Here is a 21,010-nt window from a genome sequence, read left to right on the forward strand (position 1 = left end):
TTGTAACTACCACTGTAAGCAAGATCCACAGGAGTACTATTATCTTCCGAAAACTCCTTCATCACATCTTTTTTATTGAGATATAGTTGACACATAACATTGTTTAAGGTGAATATGCATTGATTTGATCCACTTATGTACTGTAACGGGCTTCCCTAGAAGGTCAGCTGGTAAAGAATCTGCCTGCAATGCAAGAGACCCCAGTTTGATTCCAGGATTGGGAAGATCCGCTGGAGAAGGGATAGGCTACCCACTCCAGTGTTCTTGGGCTTCTCTGGTGGCTCAGCTGGTAAAGAATTCATCTGCAATATGGGAGACCTGAGTTCAATTCCTGGGTTGGGAAGATCTCGTGGAGAAGGGAAAGGCCCCCCACTCCAGTATTCTGGCCTGGACTGTATAGTCCCTGGGGTTGCAAAGAGTTGGACACGACTGAGGTCCCCATGAGGACATGGGGTCACAAAGAGTCGGACTGGCATCACAGCACTAGGTATGATGGCACAGCACACCTCCATCACATTATATAATTATAATTTCCTTTTGCTAGTGAGAACATTTAAGATCCAGTCTCTGAGCAACTTTTGAGTGTGTCATGCAGTACTGTTAACTATGATAACAATTCTGTGCATTATACCCCCAGAACTTACTCATCTTCTCACTGTACCTCTGTACCCTTTGACCAGCCTCTCCTCATTTTCGCCACCCCCAGGCCCTGGTACTCACCATTCTACTCTCTTTCTATAAGTTCAGCTCTTTTTGATCCTCAAGGGACATTTAATCAAGTAGTAGTCTTGAATATTTTGTTTAATTTAGTCTAGAGCTGATATTTGGCTGGTATGTTCCAGTGTGGTTATACAGGTTGTTAAACTATAATATTTTTATGGTGGTGAATAATTATTACTCTAAATCCCTAAGTAAACAGTCCCCACCATCCTTCCAGCTATACTGGTTTCTACCTGGGACCTCCGAGACCTGCTGGTACTCTTAAGGCTTATGCATGGCTCAGTAAAGGGCCTCCATAATCATGCTCTTCCTGGTTGATGCTCATACCACTGGAGTTGGCAGATATTTTGAACATCAGTCATGGTGTACATGGGTCATCTAAACCCCTGTTCATTAGCCTGTGTGGCCAATGAGATGGCATCAGTACATATATACCCAGCTTGAAAGCGTTTATGTGCAAAGTGAATGGATTTTTGCAATGTTCCATTTCGCTTTCTCTTATCCCAGTAGAACCCTGAGCATGTGATCCAGGCTTCTGGCATCACTGATGATGGCACTGCCTTCACTCTTGGCCAGAGCGCCGACAGTCTCTGTAGTCAGCATCATTGTGGTCCATTCCTGTATCCACCTGCCTCCCTTTACTAATCGGGTGCTGATGCTCTCAAGCCTTCAGCCGCAATCTTCCTGAGATGCTGCCCACAAAGCTAACACATCACATTCTTCGGCCACTGGCCTGCCTCCAGGAGACCACGTGGCTGTTATACCTTGGCCCTGGTGTTCACTCATGCTGCCCATCTGCCCACTGCCACTCCCACGCCACTGCCTCCTGTTCCAGGTCCCCAGGTATCACCTCTCACCTCCCAGAATGTAGATGACTCCTTCTTCTCTGTACTCTACTCTTTCAGAGGATATCCACAGCATGATGGCTTGGGCCCCTAGGATTAGAGATTTGCTCTTGGTCATACACAAGCTTTGATTTTTTTAGGCTCCAAAATCACTGCAGATGGTGACTGCAGCCATGAAATTAAAAGACGCTTGCTCCTTGGAAGAAAAGTTATGACCAACCTAGACAGCATATTAAAAAGCAGAGACATTACTTTGCCAACAAAGGTCTGTCTAGTCAAGGTTATGGTTTTTCCAGTGGTCATGTATGGATGTGAGAGTTGGACTATAAAGAAAGCTGAGGGCCGAGGAATTGATGCTTTTGAACTGTGGTGTTGAAGAAGACTCTTGAGAGTTACTTGGATAGCAACGAGATCCAATCAGTCTATCCTAAAGGAAATCAGTCCCGAATATTCATTGGAAGGACACATGCTGAAGCTGAAGCTCCAATACTTTGGCCACCTGATGCGAAGAGTTGACTCATTTTGAAAAGATCCTGATACTGGGAAAGATTGAAGGCAGGAGGAGAAGGGGACATCAGAGGATGAGATGGTTAGATGGCATCACTGACTCAACAGATATGAGTTTGAGTAGACTCCGGGAGTTGGCAATAGACAGGGAGGCCTGGCATGCTGCAGTCCATGGGGTCGCAAAGAGTCAGACACGACTGAGCGACTGCACTGAACTGAACTGATACACAAGCTTTTAGTTTTCAGAATATACATGCGTCTGGGAGGCTGACAGACAGTAGCCGCGTGGTGGGTAGAACCAGCTCTCTGCACCCAGTGTCGCGTTGGTAAATTCACCTCATCTTCCAAACAGATTTCTTTTTCTTCCCTCCAAGCAGATTGCTTTCCAGGGGTTGGACCTACACTCCTCCAGGGCTGATCACCCTCAGACTCTTTCTCAAACCCATCCTGATATTTCAGAAAAGTCTTTTTGTCTCTGAATTCCCAGTGCTGAGAATTGAGGTCTTTTTATGTGGAGAGGGTCCTGGTTCCCACATGAATCGGTCTGTGAAACTGAACACCGGGCTGGGAGGTCACCAGCCTCCCACAGGCCATTTCTGTTTAGTTGTAAACAGAGCCCCACTGGAGTGGGCAGCCGTTACCTTCTCCAGGGGATCTTCCCCATCCCGGGGATTGAACCCAGGTCTCCTGCATTGCAGGTGGGTTCTTTACCAGCTGAGCCACCAGCATACAGGCACAGAGCTTCCTCATGGCACTTTAAAATCTAACTAGAGCCTTATTGAAGTCATAGAGGGAACTTCCCTTGCCCCTTTCTAGTCCTTAATATACACCAACACAGGACTAGGTGCCTTGTAGACATTTATTATAACTTCATGGAATGAATACAGAAATGAGGGCAATTCTTCAGCAGGCATCACAGCTGCAGCTTACCCTGGGGGCTTCTTATTCTGCTGTGTGTTGTGAGGCTTCAGGGATCTCGTGGGCCTCTTGAAATTAGAAGCAATGCTTCTGTACATGTGAGTATTTTTTAAAAAAGAAAGAAGCTATAGCTTCCCCCCCCCACCCAGATTTGCAAACAAGTCTATGCTCATCTACCATTAAGGATTCCTTAGAAGTAGCTCCTGGAGTCTTGCTCAGAGTAGATTTTAATGGTATTAATATTTGGCATCTCTGTGTCTGTCTGAAGGAGGCTGAAGGAATGTGGAAGTGGGTGCCTGGGTAGGAACAGACATCTCTCCAATGTTACTCTATCTTCAGAAGCAAGGACTTCATGCTTTGCTTTCTTACCGGTCAGGTCTGGTACCCGGTAGCCTGGCCTGCACTTTACTGATGTGGAATCCTCGCTGTGACTGTCCCTTGTCAGTTTACCGACTCATGCTCATTTCCTGGCCTGTGTCCCTGTGAGCAGTGCAGCCTGCTTTTTTTCAAATAGCCTGTCTGTGCTCTGTGTTTAGATCATCTAGTTTTGCAATCAATGGAAGGCTCCCTAAACATGGATCCTTTCTTTCAGAATTATACTCAGAGCGGGCACTGAGCAAAAAAGATGATCCACATTAATGACATCTTGAGTTGAAGACATACTTGAGATTATCTTTTCAAAATCTTGCCAAGCTAAAATTAGGCGACCCTGAAACCATGATGCTTTTACTGAGCTAGAATGTTGTAGACATAAAGTATTCAGCGTGGGGATGTGGCTGCGGGTGTTCAATTGGGAAGCATTTCATCAGCTGATGCAAGTATCCTGCTTTTCTACAGTGGGACTAGCTTCTCCAGCATGACCTGGCATGACCCTACCCTTTTAAGGCAGCAGGCAACGGTTTACTTTTAGAGCAACTGAAACAGTACAAACACCCCAAGCATTTCAGGAGCTGAAATAATCACAACTTTCTGGTTATAACAATACCTACAACTGGCTAGACATTCATAAGACTGTTCATCATCTTAGTATCTCACTGTTTGTGGGAGGGGTAGATGGGAAGAAGAAAAAAAAAAGAAGAAGAAAGAAAAGAGAGGCGGGAATTGTAGTCAAAGCTCTTGGCAGGAGGCAGCCCTTAGATGGAACCTGCCTCCTTTTCTTCCCGGAGGATGCTATCAGGATCACAAATTACCAACCCCAGGGAATTAGCTGTCCCTTTAAGGTTATTAAAGGGACCAAGATGAGCTGGATTCCCAAATGAGCTTTGAGGATTACCGTGCCAGGTGGAAGGTGGCTGACCAAGGCGGGAAAAGAAATTGGCTCCTAGTATATTATGTTGGAGCTGCCCAGCGTTAATCCCCAGACTGACTTAAGCAGGGGGGATTTGAGATAGTAATGGCCAATTGGCTATCGCTTCTTCCTGATAACAGCCAGTGCTCTCAGCAGCTGCATAAAGATCCTAGGTACAGGGAGCATGGAAGGTGGGAGCCTTAGATCCGGGCCTGACCTTGAAGGAGTGAAGTGGATGGGCGCCCGGAGCAGGTGAGACAGGTTTGTGGAATGCCAGTGTCATCCTGGTGCCCAAACGGAGCTGCCCCTCTGGGACTAAATCAAGGAAGAAAAATCAGGTTGGCTCTTGTTCAGCAGAGGGACTCTAGCTTCAGGGCAGACACCACTCTTCAAAGGCGGGGGAGCTAATTTTCTCCCTGGATGGAGGACAGAGATTCATGAGGTCAATGGTGTGGGCTGTGCCGCCCACTCAGAAGCTGTCCTGGAAGCATCCATCAAGCCTGGGGCCAGCAGTCCAGTCTTGACCACTGGCAAATATCTATTTTAAGTTGACCCCATCCTCACTTGCTGGAGGCAGGAGATGTTACTCAATGTGTCAGGAAACTTATTAAACTACCAGGTGGTAATTTTTTAAAGTTAACTTTTGAAAAAAAAGAAAACCCACGTCCTTGGCGTATGAGCCCAGAGAGGACCTGAGGATGGTTTTCTGACAGGCGGAAGCTTGAGCGCAAGCCTGCGGCTGGATGGATGAGTTTGGGGCGTCACTGGGGCTCACCAGGACAACCGCCCCTCCCAGCCTCTGCCAGCAGGTGTATCCTCTGAGATGTACCCACAACAATGCCTCCTCCACACAGCTGTTGGTCCATACTTTCTGAAACAGCTTACAAATAAAATGCCTCTGCCGAAAAACCTCGAGAAAGCCTCAGTTTCTATCACTGATACAGCCCTAGCTCCTTAGCATGTCTATTACCTTCTTCATAATCCGACGCCGACTTCACTGTCCAGCCTCATCGTCCATCACTCCTCCCTGCACGTTCTCCCCCAGCCACCAGAGACCACCTGTTTTTCTGTGCATGAGCTCTTCTCTTTCTCACCTTACCGCGTGCTGGTCCTTATAACCAGGATCCCCTGTCCTCTCCCAGTTCTGGCAGGCGAGTGGATTCCTGAGAACCTGTTCCAATGGCTCCTCTGGTACCTGCTCCTTGCCTTTCCCCATTCAGCCAGATTTAGTTGCTTCCTTTGTTGTTCTCCCAAAGCATTTTTTTTTCTTCTAAAAGTCTACAAACACCGGGCATTCCTATGCTGCCTCCCATCCAAGGGCCCCATCCTGCTTTAGCCTTTGAGATCAGATGACACATGTCTGTCTCCCAAAGCATTTTAAATGAATTCCTGCTAGAATATTTACCTGCGCTATACAAATTATGATGTGATTTTTTGTTTACATGTCTGTCTTCTCCACTGAGATTATGCTAACCCACTTTTTTTTTTCCAGCATCAGCCCTAACACAATACCTCTCAGAGAGGTCCTCAGTAAACACTCGTTGGAAGAGAAAAGGAAACAAAGCTTGAATGAGCTGAAAAGCAAGGTGCAGACGCAGAGGCTTAGAATTTAAAGATAGAAAAGACCTAGAGGAGGCCACACCGTCCAGCGCCACCTCCATCCCCTGCCTCCGGCCCTCTGCCGGCAATTCACACCTGAACCGTCCTTTCCTTTTCTGTTCCATCATGTCTTGTTGCCCTCAATTGCTTTAGTCTGACGGTGACCCTGCATGACAAGCAGATCAACTCTTAATCTGCCAGAGCCCCAGTTTTTCTGGGACGTTTGAAAGCTCTTGACAGAACCGGAGGAGAGGAAAACTGTCAGCCCTCACTTGTCAGCTCTCAGAGCAGCCTGTCCAAGGCTTAATTTGCACCTTGAAATCCCCCGAGGCCACGGGGCTCTGATTGCTGGTTTAGGCCCTTCAATAGTTTCTCTTAGGGGATAAGTAGGATAGAAGGGTGCAGGGTACGGAATAAGAACCATTTTCTGCATCTCCCAGTGATGATGGGGTGGGAATGTGGAAAGAGGGTCACCGGCAGGGAAATGGAACATGAGGAATGAACAGACTGGCTTTAAGCTTCACATCAAATTGGAATACTGATGGGGAAAATTGAGTGGGGAAACATCTGAAAAATACAGAGATGAGTCAGTGTAAATAGCACCATCCAAAGGTGGCAAAACATCTACACACAGAGAGGCTGTGAGTGCTAAGTCTGATTCCAGAGATAATAAAGGAGGCAGCTAAAGCAAAGAGATCTCCCCCGTCTGCTGGGTTTCCATCGTTTAATCAAAACTGACTCCAGCTACTGCAGCTGCAAAAAAAATGTTCCTAACCTTCCATTAATTTCCATACAATAACCCTCTAATGGGGGAGCTGTTCAGGGGAGGAGGGCAATCAATCTGGCCTAATGACACACTCGAGACCTGGGGAAAATGCAAACTTGGAGCAATTTCATGGCAGGTGCAACCTTGGAAAGCATTACCATTTTTCTAAGTTAATTTGTTCCCTGGATATGTTTGAAATCCATATTTGTACTTTAAAGATCTGAAATGCAAGATGATTAAAAAATACAACCGGATTTTTGTAAACCTTTCAACAGCAGCAGGTGATGTATTAGCCATCTTCATCCGGTCTCTCTTCTGTGAGCTGGGACCACTTTGCCTTCCTTTATCCTTTGCTGTCATCCTAGATGATCGTGGAGTTTCTGTTTGGTTTTCTATTTTTAGGTTCTTCCCTGACTCCTCTGTCTGTATCCCTTTGGAGCTCGGTGCACAACCAATCCATGAGCAGACAGCCAGACAGGTGGGCTCTCTGGGTGGAGTCCCTGATCCCTGATGGGGAGGAGCAGGGAAACCCCGGCCAGGGACTGGCTACCTAAAGGCTGTAATTTGGTTCCCCCCAGCTCTAGCTCATCCTTCCTTCCCAGCTTTTTATCCTGGATGAAGAAAGGTCCTGGGAAATAGCATCAAAACCTGGTGATTGGCCTTCATTTAGACATTTTCTCAGTCTTTCACTAGGTCCCCCCAGGCTTGCAGCTGGTCAGGCTTTGCTGCTCGAAACTGGTCTCTGGAGGTACCAATGTCCTTCTGAGATGAACTGGGCAATTTCATTTCCTCTTAAAGCTGGTCCTGGGGAATAAAAGAAAATGTACTTTGCTCCACCGAAACCCACTCCTCCTCACTCCCAGCCCCATGCCTCTCCCTGTCCCTCTCTCTCTCTCCTACAAAAGCCCACTAGGAATACATTGATAATGTGCAGACTTACGACCCCTAGTCTGCCATCTTGCCGGAAGTCGAGTACACCAGCTTTCTTTATGGAATGCACAGGCCACCTCCTTCTCTCCCCTTTACTTTAGTCTGGGGATCCCCACTCTGAGGAACCCTTTCTAGACTCTTGGGGATCACTTCTCCCCTTTTAAGAGCAGAAGTGCATCAGGAGCCCTGATTATCTCTCACTGGCAGGGTGATTCAAACAGCCAGAGCCTCACAAGTTCTTTCAGCCTTTTCAAGTGAAATGATAGTTCATGCCTTTTAATGTTACAGTCTATGGATTAATTCAAAACCTTTCTGGGGAATGCATTTGCCATCACATTTGAGGATTTGGAAATACGGTACCCAGGGATCCAGCACCAAGGCTCATGACAGTCAAAGGTTTTATGGTGCTTAACCCTGTAGATCAACCTAGACAGCACATTAAAAAGCAGAGACATTACTTTGCCAACAAAGGTCCGTCTAGTCAAGGCTATGGTTTTTCCAGTGGTCATGTATGGATGTGAGAGTTGGACTGTGAAGAAAGTTGAGCACTGAAGAATTGATGCTTTTGAACTGTGGTGTTGGAGAAGACTCTTGAAAGTTCCTTGGACAGCAAGGAGATCCAACCAGTCCATCCTAAAGGAAATCAGTCCTGAATATTCATTGGAAGGACTGATGCTGAAGCTGCAATACTTTGGCCACCTGATGTGAAGACTTGACTCATTGGAAAAGACCCTGATGCTGGGAAAGATTGAAGGGGATGGCAGAGGATGAGATGGTTGGATGGCATCACTGACTCAATGGATGAGTTTGAGTAAACTCCAGGAGTTGGTGATGGACAGGGAGGCCTGGAGTGCTGCAGTCCATGGCGTCGCAAAGAGTTGGACATGACTGAGCAACTGAACCAAACTGATTGAACCCTGTAGTATCTGGTTCTCTGAGATGAGTTGCTACTGGAGATAAGCTTAGATTTTTTAGAACTTAAAGTTGGGAGACAATTTCTTCTGAAACTGTTAATTAGCTCTAATAACTTTTTGCTCAGTAAAAGGAAGTTAACATTTGTCATGTACTTAAGATATACTCTACTACCCTGCAATGAATGGCAGGATCTCTGCACCATGAGAATTCCCATGCAGCAACCATGAGAATGCCTCTGGCAAATCTCCAACTCCAGGCACTGTAGCTGACCAAGGGTTCCACCTGCTGGACTCTGAGCTCCTTCCCTGCAGCTCTGCTAAGGCCACATCTCCATTAGGTGGCTCCCAGCCAGTGACTGAGATTCGCAGGGACACTAAAGCAGACTGCCATGGGAGATCCTGGACTCTTTTGAAAGTTTGGCTTGATGACTCTATGGTGGGCCTGCTGAACATTCCTGAGTCTGTCTGGTGTTCTAGAACAGTTTCTTCCTCTCTGCTTCCTCTGGAAGATGAGACTTGCCATGTGGGCCAATGGCTCTCCCAGACTCCCTGGTTCTCTTCCTGTTTTCTCTCTAAGGAAACTCCTTCATTATGTTTAATCTCACCTTGGTGCCTGCTTCTGAGAGGATCTGCACTGAGACATACAGTCATAGCCACCAGGGAACTATACCTCTGGAGAAAAGAATGCAATTGTTTAAAATCCCATTGGCTTCCATGAGTTTAGACAGTATTATTCATTTTGCATTTAAAGGTAAAACCTGAAGGATAAAACAGAGACCAAAAAAACTGTTGAACTCCTAGATTCTTCTCTTGACTTTGGAGACTTCCATCTGTGTGCACAATTCACTTTATTCCAGAAAAGTGTTGCCTTTCAACTCCTCACTGTGTGATCTGTGTACAGCACTCTAGGTAACAGGAGTTGACATTTATTGTTAAACCTGCCTCTTGAATCACTCTGAGAGAAACCATAAATGTCTCAGATGTGATTTCATATAGAGACTTAAAATGGCTATGTTTTCTATATGTGCAATTATGATTCTCCTATTCCTTTTGAAAAAATTACTTTATCAGGGCTGGAAAGAAACTGCAGTCTTCTTTGGTGAGGTCAGGTGAACAGTAAATTCATACAAAAACTGTAGGGTCATGAAAACATTATAGTCCAGTTTCTGGGACCAGTTTTATTTATCATGAATACCTCCCTAGATCAAGAGTTGGAATACCTTGGACAGATTCCAGGAATTGTGGTGGCTCTTCCTTCTGCTATGCTTGGGTATGTACCCGTTTTAACACTATCCTTTAAGCTTCTGCGTAACACCCATAACCCAATTTTGGTTCAAATCCTGCAGCCGAAACTGGTATTACTGCTAGCTCCTCTGTAAATTTCTTTTAATTTTCTGCCATCTATTATCACTTGCATGAAAAAAGAGACAGGTAGATTATATACAGCTGTGGGTTCCCATCTTTGTGTCTTTCTCTCTTTTTTTTTTTAACCTGGAAAAAATAAAACAAGACTTTTTGGGTTAGATAGTATTTTATTTTGTAGCAGAAGCCAATATTTGAACAGAATATTCAGTCAGATAAGTTTTATCCATTTATGACTTCTATTCTTTAGGACAAAATACTTCTGACATAGTTTACTTCTTTATAAGATGGAAGAATTTCATAACAGCTTTCTTCCTGTTTTCTTAGGATAATAGAAGTATTGCCATGTTTGGTTTCTGGGTCTGAAAATATTAGCAGGAAACAACCTTATTGGCTCACTCCAAATGAAAGCATAGCAACTGTTGTTCTCACAATTTGTTTATCTAGATGGCAGGTTTGAGGTACTATGCATTCGTTTTTCTTTCTTTTACAACTATTTGTCAAATTGGATTCAACTAACATTTATTAAGCATGTGTCATATGCTAAGTGCCAAAGATATTGGAAGGAAAAAAATGAACAGTATTTCTATTCTCACTGTGCTTATTCTTAGTGGGGTGCACAGACAAGGAGCAAACAAGTAAATATATAATCAGGTAAAACCAACAGTATTTTAATGGATGAACTGTGGGGATGTTAGAAAAAGAGAGAAATCGAGGATGACTGTGTGGAATTTAGCTTGAGAAACTGAGTACATCTACAGAGAAAAAGAAAAACCAAGGGAGGAGAAGGCAACAAGCAGGCTTGGAAGTGAACCAAGAAATCTGTTTTGGACTTGTGAAGTGTGAGATGCTTATGATATATCCTGGTAGAGGTTTCACAGAGGAAGTTGGATGTACCAGTCTGGAGTTCAGTGTATGCATTAAGGCTGATGACAGGTATTTAGGATGGTACTTAAAGCTTTGGCATTAGAGGAGGTTCTCTAAAGTGGAGACAATAAGCATCATAAAAACTATATCTGGGCTCTCTAATATTCAAGAATCAGGCAGAGGGGACAGACTCGTCAGGGGAAGCACTCACCATTCAGTTCAGTGGTGGAGGTACAAAGAAAAGACATTAACTTAGGTTCTCTGAGAACAGAAAATGTTCTGCTTTATTTTCTCTGAATTCCTGAGGATTTTTCTTACCCCCAAAAAAGGAATGGAGGGACCACGCAGAGTTCTGTGATGAACCAAGAACACTGCTTAACCTAATTCTGTGCATATGAGATCTTATTTGAAAAAAAAAGATAAAGCTCATAATTAGGTGATAGAAAGACAGGTAAAGAAGCCTTTATAACACAGCGTGACTGTTTCTCAAGTAGAATTTTGCACAGAATGCTTTGGGAATGTAAGACAGGCATAACTCCCTCTGACCTGGGCTGTCACCAGAGGAGGTGATGCTTCAATGGAGAGGAGAAGGGATGGATTCTCACCAGACAGGTACATAGGCTGAGAAAGACATCTGTCAAATTATTGAGGTGCCACGATTTTGTCATACAGTTGAACCTGGGGTCATTTCTTCCTGGGTGGATTGAAATTCTCCTCTACAAATTCCTCCTGTTTCCCAACTATGACCTCATGTGAAGTGTTAATCACTCAGTCATGTCCTATTCTTTGCAGCTCCATGGACTGCAACCTGCCTGGCTCCTCTGTCCATGGAATTCTCTAGGCAAGAATACTGAAGTGGGGAGCCATTCTCTTCTCCAGGGAATTGTCTCAATCAAGGGATAGAATCTGGGTCTCCCGCATTGCAGGCAGATTCTTTACTCTCTGAGCCACCAGGGAAGTCCATTTTCCACTGCATTGACTCATTTTCCACTACAGCTATGTGTGTCTTTTTTTTTTTTTTAAAAAAAAAACTGATTTAAACATTTATTTAGAGTCTACATTGTACATGAAATTCTCATCTTCCATGAAGAAGATTTCAAAGGATGGAATAAGAAATAGACATTAACAGTGGATAACAAGCCAAGCTAAGATGTGTTGTAGTCATGAATAGCAATGAAGAACTGGTTCTGACCAGGGATGAAGGAAGGAATGCTGCATGGAGGAAGTGACATTGAGCCAACAAGATAAGAGAGTGGAGTGTGTTTCAGGCTGAGGAAACAGCTTGGGGAGACATACAAGGAACACAGCATTGTGTGGGGGAGGAGCACTGAGGTGTGACTATCAGTGTTTGGTGGATGCTCCAGGGAGATCGGCTCAAAGTTGTTTGCACACAAGTCATGGAGAGTGTAGGGTACTATGTGAGGGAGTTTGGACTTTGCAGGCAAGAGGGATATTCTTTCACAAAGGAGAGAGAATCTATCAGCAGCCCCTCAAATATCAAAGTAGGAGAAAATCTTGGGCAAAGTTGGGGAATTTTCTTATAAATTAAAAGGAGAATGAAATCATCATATCCTGTCTCTATTGAAAAGGGTTTTTAGAAACCATAACACTAAGTTTAATGTTCTTGCTTGTAGTCCATTAGTTTGGGGCTGTGTTTTATTATGTGACCTCAAAGTCCTTTCAGAGATATTTTTATATCTAGGTCAGGAAAGTAAACCCTTAGCCTGGCCGTAGGACTTTGGAGTAAGCATGGTGGCATGATGACACATCGATCTCTTCTCCTCACCGAAGCTTCCTGAAACAATCACAAGAAGTAGAAGAACAAAGTGACTGAGAACAGTGACAACAGTAGGCAGAATGTAAGTTCCGGTTCCACTCACCTGTGTTTCCCTAGAAACCAGCAGGCAGTAGGCAAACAAGTTTTGAATTAGTGAAAAGGTGAGTAAAAAGAATTAAGCTGTTTTGCAAGATGAATTGCGAAGGAACAAGTGGTACCCAGACATGGTAGAGAAGATATGATTCTAAGCTGTGGACCTGCAGAAGGGAAGTACTGATATTAGCAAGGAAAGCTCATGCTCTTTCTTCATGTCCTGCCAACTCTCTAGGGATGGAGTCGATAATCCTGTAGCAGCCATTAATCTTGTTGCAGCTCACTCTTATCCAATTTTCTATGCTCCTTAGATCCAGAAACAGGCATCCTATGTCCTTGTGGATCTGTGTGCTCTGCCCAGTTAGATATTGTCATCCCTATCCAAGAAAAATCCACTGGATCTGGGAAGGCTTCATGTTCAGTCTCGGCCACAAAGAGAGGGGAGCCTTTCGAACTCCTCGAGCCTGCCGCATGGACTTTGCTCATCATTCGCAAGAAACTACTGTGACCTTCAGTTTCTGTCCTTGAACTAAAGGAAGGTGTTGCTGGTCACGCAGGCCAGTTTCTCTTTTATTCCTCACTTTTGTCTTCCAATAGTTGCAGGTCAAGAAGCAACAGTTAGAACCAGACATAGAACAACAGACTGGTTCCAAATTGGGAAAGGAGTACGTCAAGGCTGTATATTGGTTACCCTGCTTATTTAACTTATATGCAGAGTACATCATGTGAAATTCCAGGCTGGATGAAGCACAAGCTGGAATCAAGATTGCCAGGAGAAATATCATTAACCCCAGATATGCAGATGACACCACCCTCATGGCAGAAAGTGAAGAACGAAAGAGCCTCTTGATGAAAGTGAAAGAGGAGAGTGAAAAAGTTGGCTTAAAGCTCAACTTTCAGAAAATTAAGATCATGGCATTCGGTCCCATCACTTGCATGGTAAATACATGGAGAAACAATGGAAATAGTGACAGACTTTATTTTCCTGGGCTCCAAAATCACTGCAGATGGTGACTGCAGCCAAGAAATTAAAAGACGCTTGCTCCTTGGAAGAAAAGCTATGACCAACCCCTAGACAGCATATTAAGAAGCAAAGACATTACTTTGCTGACAAAGGTCCGTCTAGTCAAAGCTATGATTTTTACAGTAGTCATGTATGAATGTGAGAGTTGGACTATAAAGAAAGTTGAGTGCTGAAGAATTGATGCTTTTGAACTGTGGTGTTGGAGAAGACTCTTGAGAGTCCTTGGACTGCAAGGAGATCAAACTAGTCCATCCTAAAGGAAGTCAGTCCTGAATATTCATTTGAAGGGCTGATGCTGAAGCTGAAACTCCAATACTCTACTGCCTGATGTGAAGAACTGGCTCATTGGAAAAGACCCTGATTCTGGGGAAGATTGAAGGCAGGGGGAGAAGGGGACGACAGAGGATGAGATGGTTGAATGGCATCACCAACGTGATGGATGTGAATTTGAGCAAGCTCCAGGCGTTGGTGATGGACAGGGAGACCTGGTGTGCTGTGTTCCTTGGGTTGCAAAGAGTAGAACATGACCGAGTGACTGAACTGACTGATTGTCCTCCGAAATATTAAAACTATGGTTCTCCTGTGAGGGTCAAAATAGTAAAGCCCATAGATAATACATTTGATTGTCTATTTATAGGAGACATTAGAAAGATATTCTGTGAATGGACAGCTGAGTGAGGTGGTAGTAATGGAGGGAAGACATTGGTGAGCTGGTCTGGAGTGTAACTGACTCAAGACAGGAAAGCCTGATGAAGTGAATCGTATGAGATCTGGATTCAAATCCCTGCCAGCCTTTGGCGACTTTGTTTGATCACTTTATAGGAAACTGTTTTTTCATCCATTAAAAGAAGATAATTGATATGTCTCTAGGGTTGTGTGCTGACTAGTGAGGTGATACCTGTAAAATATTTAGTACAGTGTTGTGGTACATTTAGCAAGTGGGTCTGCATAAAGCTGAAAAAAAGACAACAAAGGATAAAATTTGTCACTGCTCATCTAACTCACGCAGAGGTCAAAGACACTGAATAGGAAGGAAATTAACATTCGGGTCTCTGGAGAGTTGATCTTGCATGGGACAGGTAGCTCCTCAGGATTTCCTGTGCCCCTTTTGGAGCTCCCCTTCACAGCTCCCCATTTCCTACTCCATGTACTCATCAAAACGGCACTGTGGTATATCATTTAGTTTTCAGAATTTCTGATGCTTAGAAGAGGGAACTCTCAATATTGGATTCCACTCTTTGGGTTATTTAACAAAGAGTGTTTCCATTCTAAATGCATGAATTGCAATTTTGATTTACACATTTAGTTTTGTGTGAGTTTAATTCATGTACTGTGCTGCGCTTAGTCACTCAGTCGTGTCTGACCATTTTTGACCCCACGGATTGTAGCCTGCCAGTTTCCTCTGTCCATGGGGACTCTCCAGGCAAGAATACTGGAGTGGGTTGCCATGCCCTCCTCCAGGAGACCTTCCCAGCTCAGGGATCAAACCCAGGTCTTCCACATTGTGGGTGGATTCTTTACCATCTGAAACACCAGGGAAGCCCAAGAATACTGGAGTGGGTAGTTCATCCCTTCTCCAGGGGATCTTTCCCATCCAGGAATTGAACCGGTGTCTCCTGCATTCCAGGTGGGTTCTTTACCAGCTGAGCTACCAGGGAAGCTCGTGTGGATCACTCTATAATCTTGATCTTATGTGGAAGTGAACTCAACAAGGGACCTCCTATGTGGGGTCATATTGTTTTCTCGAGATGTTCCTGTTTCACCCCTCTCCCTCACCTTTCCAGGGATGATCCTCCATATCCTCATGGCACCGATCTCTCCCTGTAGATGGCGCCCCATTTGTCGTGTCCTGTTCTGTGGCCCGTCTGGTGTCTGGAGCCCCCTCTGTACCACGTCCTGTCTCGATACAGGGAGGCAGTTCTTCTTAGGTCTCCTTTGACTGTGGGGGCATCAGTGATCCAAAGAGATGCATTGAGCCCAAATATGTCTGATCTGCCCAGAATATGAATACATTTGGCAGATACTTTCATGCCTACTTGCCTTAAGGGGCTAATTTCGTTTGGAATTAAGGTAGTTTTCTCATGCTGGGAAGAGGGTACGGTTCCTGCCCCTGGCTCTCTGAAGGTTCTCTTTCTGAGACTCAGTGCCTATTCATTATTGCTAGCAAAACTTTCCAAAATTTCCATTTTACTTTCCTACATCAGTGACTGTGATTCTGCCAGAGGCTCTGAGGTCAACTGTCTGGGAAATAAGAAATCTCCCAGCTTCACTGAAGTGTCGGCATTGTCTCCTATCTCTAGCCAGCTAATTCTTTTGGACACTACTGAAATTAGTTGCAGATATGGGAATTTTATTTTTCTATTATATTTTTCTCAGGGTAAGTCAACTTCTTCCATTATCACTCCCCTCCCCCAACTGCGACCAGCCTTTGACTATGTTGAATCCGAAATGTTTGTTCTCACTGCATTATTTTCTGGCTAGGCACAAAGATAGATATAATGTTTTATCTCTAGGTTTTTCCCCCCATTTCTCTGCTGTTTTTGAGGTATTATTTTCTTGCAATAAAATTTTCCCATTTAGGTGCATGGTTTGGTGAATATTTGTAATCATTGTACAGTTGTGTAACCCATCACTGCAATCTAGATGCAGCAATTTCTTTACCCCACAAAGTTCCCTTTTTATGCTGCTTTTGTTGGCCATGTCCTGCAGCATGTGGAACTGCTCCGACCAGGGGTTGAACCTGTGCCCCTTGTATTGGGAGGGCAGAGTCTTAATCATTGGATCACCAGGGAAGTCCCTCTGCTGCTTTTTAAAGGTGGCTAAACATACCTGGAAACACCATTTACCTCATCCATAGAGTTCTTTAATAGGTAAATATTTTAGGGGAAATTTTATTTAAAAGCTTTAATCTGGATGAAAAGTTTAAAGTTCTGACTTTGGGAGACTTCTAGGTCTGAAGTTCCAGTTTTTTTCTCTAAGCTTCTTCTCTCAGATAACAGCCACATTTGTTATCTATATCTGCTGTCGATGTAGAATATTTTCATAAACGGCAGGTGTCTTGCTCAAAGACAAAACCACTGGTGTTATCTCCTCCTCATCCCTACCAGCTTCTGTTTTAACAGTTCTTAGCCTCACAATTCATCCATTAATGTCTAGTCTTTCCCGAGTCAATGAACTGAATGGAATGTCACATATCTCAGCAGCTTCAGAAACTGTGCTGTCCAAAAAGTGATAAGCTAGTTTCAGTTCTTCATAGGGTCTCTCTCATTCCATTCAGCATTTCAACTCTTCCTTCACCAAGTAAATGGAAGTGTTGATTTTTCCAGGCTTCTTTAATTGCATACCAATATCTATCCATGATAATAATATGTGATCTTAGTACAGAAATTACACCTCACGGGATCTCTGTTTCCATTCATTCATGTATTCGTTCATTAATCAACAAGCATTCAATATGCCTGACTATGTGCCTTACAAGACTCAAGGCATCAGACTCTTTTGGACTTTAAAATATCATCTACTTTGGTCCGTAAGACAACACTGATTTTATGTTTGGGAAAACTAGATGGTTTGCCTAAGGAAACTGATGGTCAATAAACGATACTGTTGTAACTCAAAATCTGATTCTCTCCAGTTGCCAAGATCGTACGCTTTCCTGAGTTCTAAGTTGGTTGTGTTACATGTGTGTAATGTTACACTGGACATATTCAGTAGGATCTGGCTCATCAGTCTGAAGTTCAGTTGAGAGGTCTGAAACCAAAGTAGGATTTAGGACTCAGGACACATGGATGGTCTTGGAAGCTATGCATATAGACAGACTGCCAGTAGAGCAGGGAGAGGTGAGACCAAAGGAAGTGATCCAACTAGAGTCATAGCCCAGGCATGGTCTAGTTGGATCCACACTCGTCTGGACTCCAAATATTCATATAAATTCTTGTCCCTCTTGGCTATTCTTCATGTTACTATAGAAAACCCAATCACAGCATTGTCCCTTCCTATTTCTCTGTTGGTCTGAGGGACACTTGTTTTAAAAGCTCAGGGTTCTATTTCCACACATGCAAGGGAAGGAGGAGGAAGATCTGTTGGGTGTCCGTCCTCTACAGTCCCTGCCTGTGCCTAGATTTTGAGTCTGATTTACTGACTATTCACCCATCCACTCATGGATCAGCTGGTAAAGAATCCACCTGCAATGCAGGAGACCCTGGTTTGATTCCTGGGTCGGGAAGATCTGCTGGAGAAGGGAAAGGCTACCCACCCCAGCATTCTTGGGCTTCCTTGGTGGCTCAGCTGGTTAAGAATCCACCTGCAATGCCAGAGACCTGAGTTTGATTCCTGGGTTGTAAAGATCCCCTGGAGAAGGGAAAAGCTACCCACCCCAGCATTCTGGCCTGGAGAATTCCATGGACTATACAGTCCATGGGGTCACAAAGAGCCAGACACGACTGAGTGACTTTCACTTTCAGTTCACTTTTCTCCCATCCACTCGCTCACTAGGAGTCGATTGTGAGCTTGGTTTCTCTCCCCAGCATCCTTCCCCATTGCCCAAGAAACATTTTTATGATCTAAGAAAGTGTACCTCTTCTCCCTGATTTAAATATAAGTGATTGAAATGTATCAGGAGGTTCAATTCTTCTGTGAAACACAACGTGGAAAATCCCCTCCAAATAGGAAGTACAGATTTTGGATCCCAGTTTATTCATATTTCAGCCAGAGTCTTGCTGGTCTGCTCCTCCTTCTGAAGTCCTTCCCCTAACCTCGTTCCCTCTTTCTCAGTATTGTTTTCCAGGTCCCACTTCAATTCTATTTTCAGAAACTTTAGGGTTCTCCCTCCAACTCATTCCAGTGGGAGGCCCAGATTTATTCTGCATTGGTTTGGGGTTGATGAGAAGCTACTAGTTGAAGAATGCTTTCACTTTAGTGGATCATACTTCAGACTCCCATGGTCCACTAAGTAGGCTGTTTATCCCACCCAAATGTACCACACATATTCAGATATGGTTAAATGTATTTATTATCTTAGGGAGAGCAAGGGTCAGGTAGATCCCCAACCCATAACTGTGCTATACACATAGTTAATATTCATCCTTGGTGAGAACTCGGTAAAATAGAAAATAGGTTTGTATTTCCTTAGAAAGACATGGGTTAGATATTTAGGAGAACTTTTGACCCTAAGGAGGAGCAAAACTTCTTCACACAAGGGGATTGTGGCAGTCCTTGCTGATATTTTTATTTTTTAAAGAAAGGAAAACAAATTACTTTCCAAAGATAGTTCAGATGCTATCCTGCCTGGAGGAAGGGCAATGGGCTAAATAACTTCTCAAGGTCTTTCTTAACCCAAGGATTTTTATAACCACTCATCCAGAAAGTGTGCTCCCTGAGTGAAAATCAGCTAGCTGCACTTTTCCAAGGAAGAACTCGAAGACACTGACTCTCTGCAAGTGATCTATCTGTGATAAGTCCCTGTGATGTATTGGCTCAGTACCTTCAACAACAGTACTTTCTCACAGATGCCAGAATCTTCTATCATTAGTATAAGAAAATGTCCATTTCCCCTAGATACCTAAGTGATTCCCACGCAACTCTGAGCAAGTCAAGAGATTCGGTACTAATTATCTGCCTGGATGGCCCTGTATCCTGAGCGCCTGGGGGAAATAACTGAGTCTGTCCCTTTGGGCTGAGGAAGAAGACTGAGTGTTGGTGGTGAAAGGGCTATGTTAGGGATTGAGGAACTTGAGTCTGGGCCTAGATCAGCCCCTGACTAACTGTGCCTCAAGTTCTGTGCTTCTTTAGCCCTCATGACAAGGAGCGTAAGGGTGCAGATGCTGGAGTCCAGCTGGGTCCACCACTTATTAACTGGATAACCTTGCCCAAGCTAAAGAAACCCTTTCAACTCAGTTCAGTTTTGTCTTCCCTGAAATTTTGGTAAGATTGCCTACTTCACAGAAGCATGCGGTAGTCATTCAGTCATGTCCAGCTCTTTGTGATCTGTGGACTGCAGCCTGGCAGGCTCCTCTGTCTGTGGAATTCTCCAGGCAAGAATACAGGAGTGGGTAGCCATTCCCTACTCCAGGGGAACCTTCTTGACCTAGGCATGGAATTAGTATCCTGCATTGCAGGCAGATTCTTGACCATCTGAGCCACCAGGGAAGCCCTGAAGACTAGCTGATGTCTCGTGTGTAGTCAATTGCCTCATAAGTACTCACTACCTGTTAGATGTGGTCACTAGTTTAGTTTTCTTATTTGTGAAACGAGGAGATTGGGTGAAGATAGATCTTTTTTTCAGTTTGAGAGTCTGTGAGTCAAATATTGCTTATTCTATAGTGGCATCTATTTCATTTCCTTTCCCATCTTCTTTCACTGAGTGTTCTTACAATTGCCCTCAACTACTAGGTCAGTTGTTAGGTTGCCTGCTGTGCGGAACTCCCTCCTTCCCTTAGCACACAGCCCCTGCCGTTCCGCTCGCTTCTCAGCTGGGTGGTCCTGTGTTTGATGAAGGGTGGTGTCGGGTCTACAAGTGTACATCCTCCTCTCTGCTAGCCATTAATCCCGTCAAGCGCTGAGCAATGTTGTTGCCAAACCTTCCTCTCCTGTGAGCAATCTACGAGACAGCCTGACATTCACAAGTTCCAGAGCTTTTTTTCTCCCCTGAAACAAAGTCATCTCCAAACTTTTACATTATAGATCATCCCGAAGCTTTATTTTCACCATCACTGAGCTGGAAAGGGGACTAAGATATCCCATATTTCCCGCTTCCTCAAAATCAGGCATCTCAAATAAAACTCCTTTTGATTCGCATCTTTTCCATTTGCTCTCCTAGTGCTCAAAGGAGAATGAGACTCTGCCTTTTGATTTTCACTACTTTGTCAATTTTCCAGTGGCTGCCAGCCCAAGAGTGGTGGGGGAGAAGCTTTAGCATTTCCTCTCTGGTAAGGATGTGATGGTGGCAGCCCTGTCATCAGGTAGCCGGGCACCCTGGGTGTTCTCTTAGTGCCAGTTTTGCTAAGAACCCAGGATGAGTTTGACTAAATAGCTTTTGCAACAGTAAAGTCAGTGAAGTGGTCTGGGAACTAAATTTTCTAAGTAGCGTGTGTGGCCACAGCGCATCGTAGATGGGGTAGGTAAGGACTCTCCAAGCTGTCTTGAATTTCCAGCTCCTCCAGACCCCTCCTGTGCTTTCAGGATAATTTAACCCTCCGGTCACTGTAGGAATGTCATCAAATGTCCTAATTTACAGAAAGGTGCTAATAATTTATTGTGTTGACCTTATCAAGGGCATTTGCCATTTGAATGAGGACCACATGAAATGTGTACTTAACCTTCAATATGCTTCTCTAATGATGCAATTTCCGGCAGTCTACCAGCGATTGAGGGGAAATATATTCACTCCCGAGTGCTTCCCT

Source organism: Bos indicus, chromosome 16, assembly GCF_029378745.1.
Source record: "Bos indicus isolate NIAB-ARS_2022 breed Sahiwal x Tharparkar chromosome 16, NIAB-ARS_B.indTharparkar_mat_pri_1.0, whole genome shotgun sequence".
Classification (NCBI taxonomy): domain Eukaryota; kingdom Metazoa; phylum Chordata; class Mammalia; order Artiodactyla; family Bovidae; genus Bos; species Bos indicus.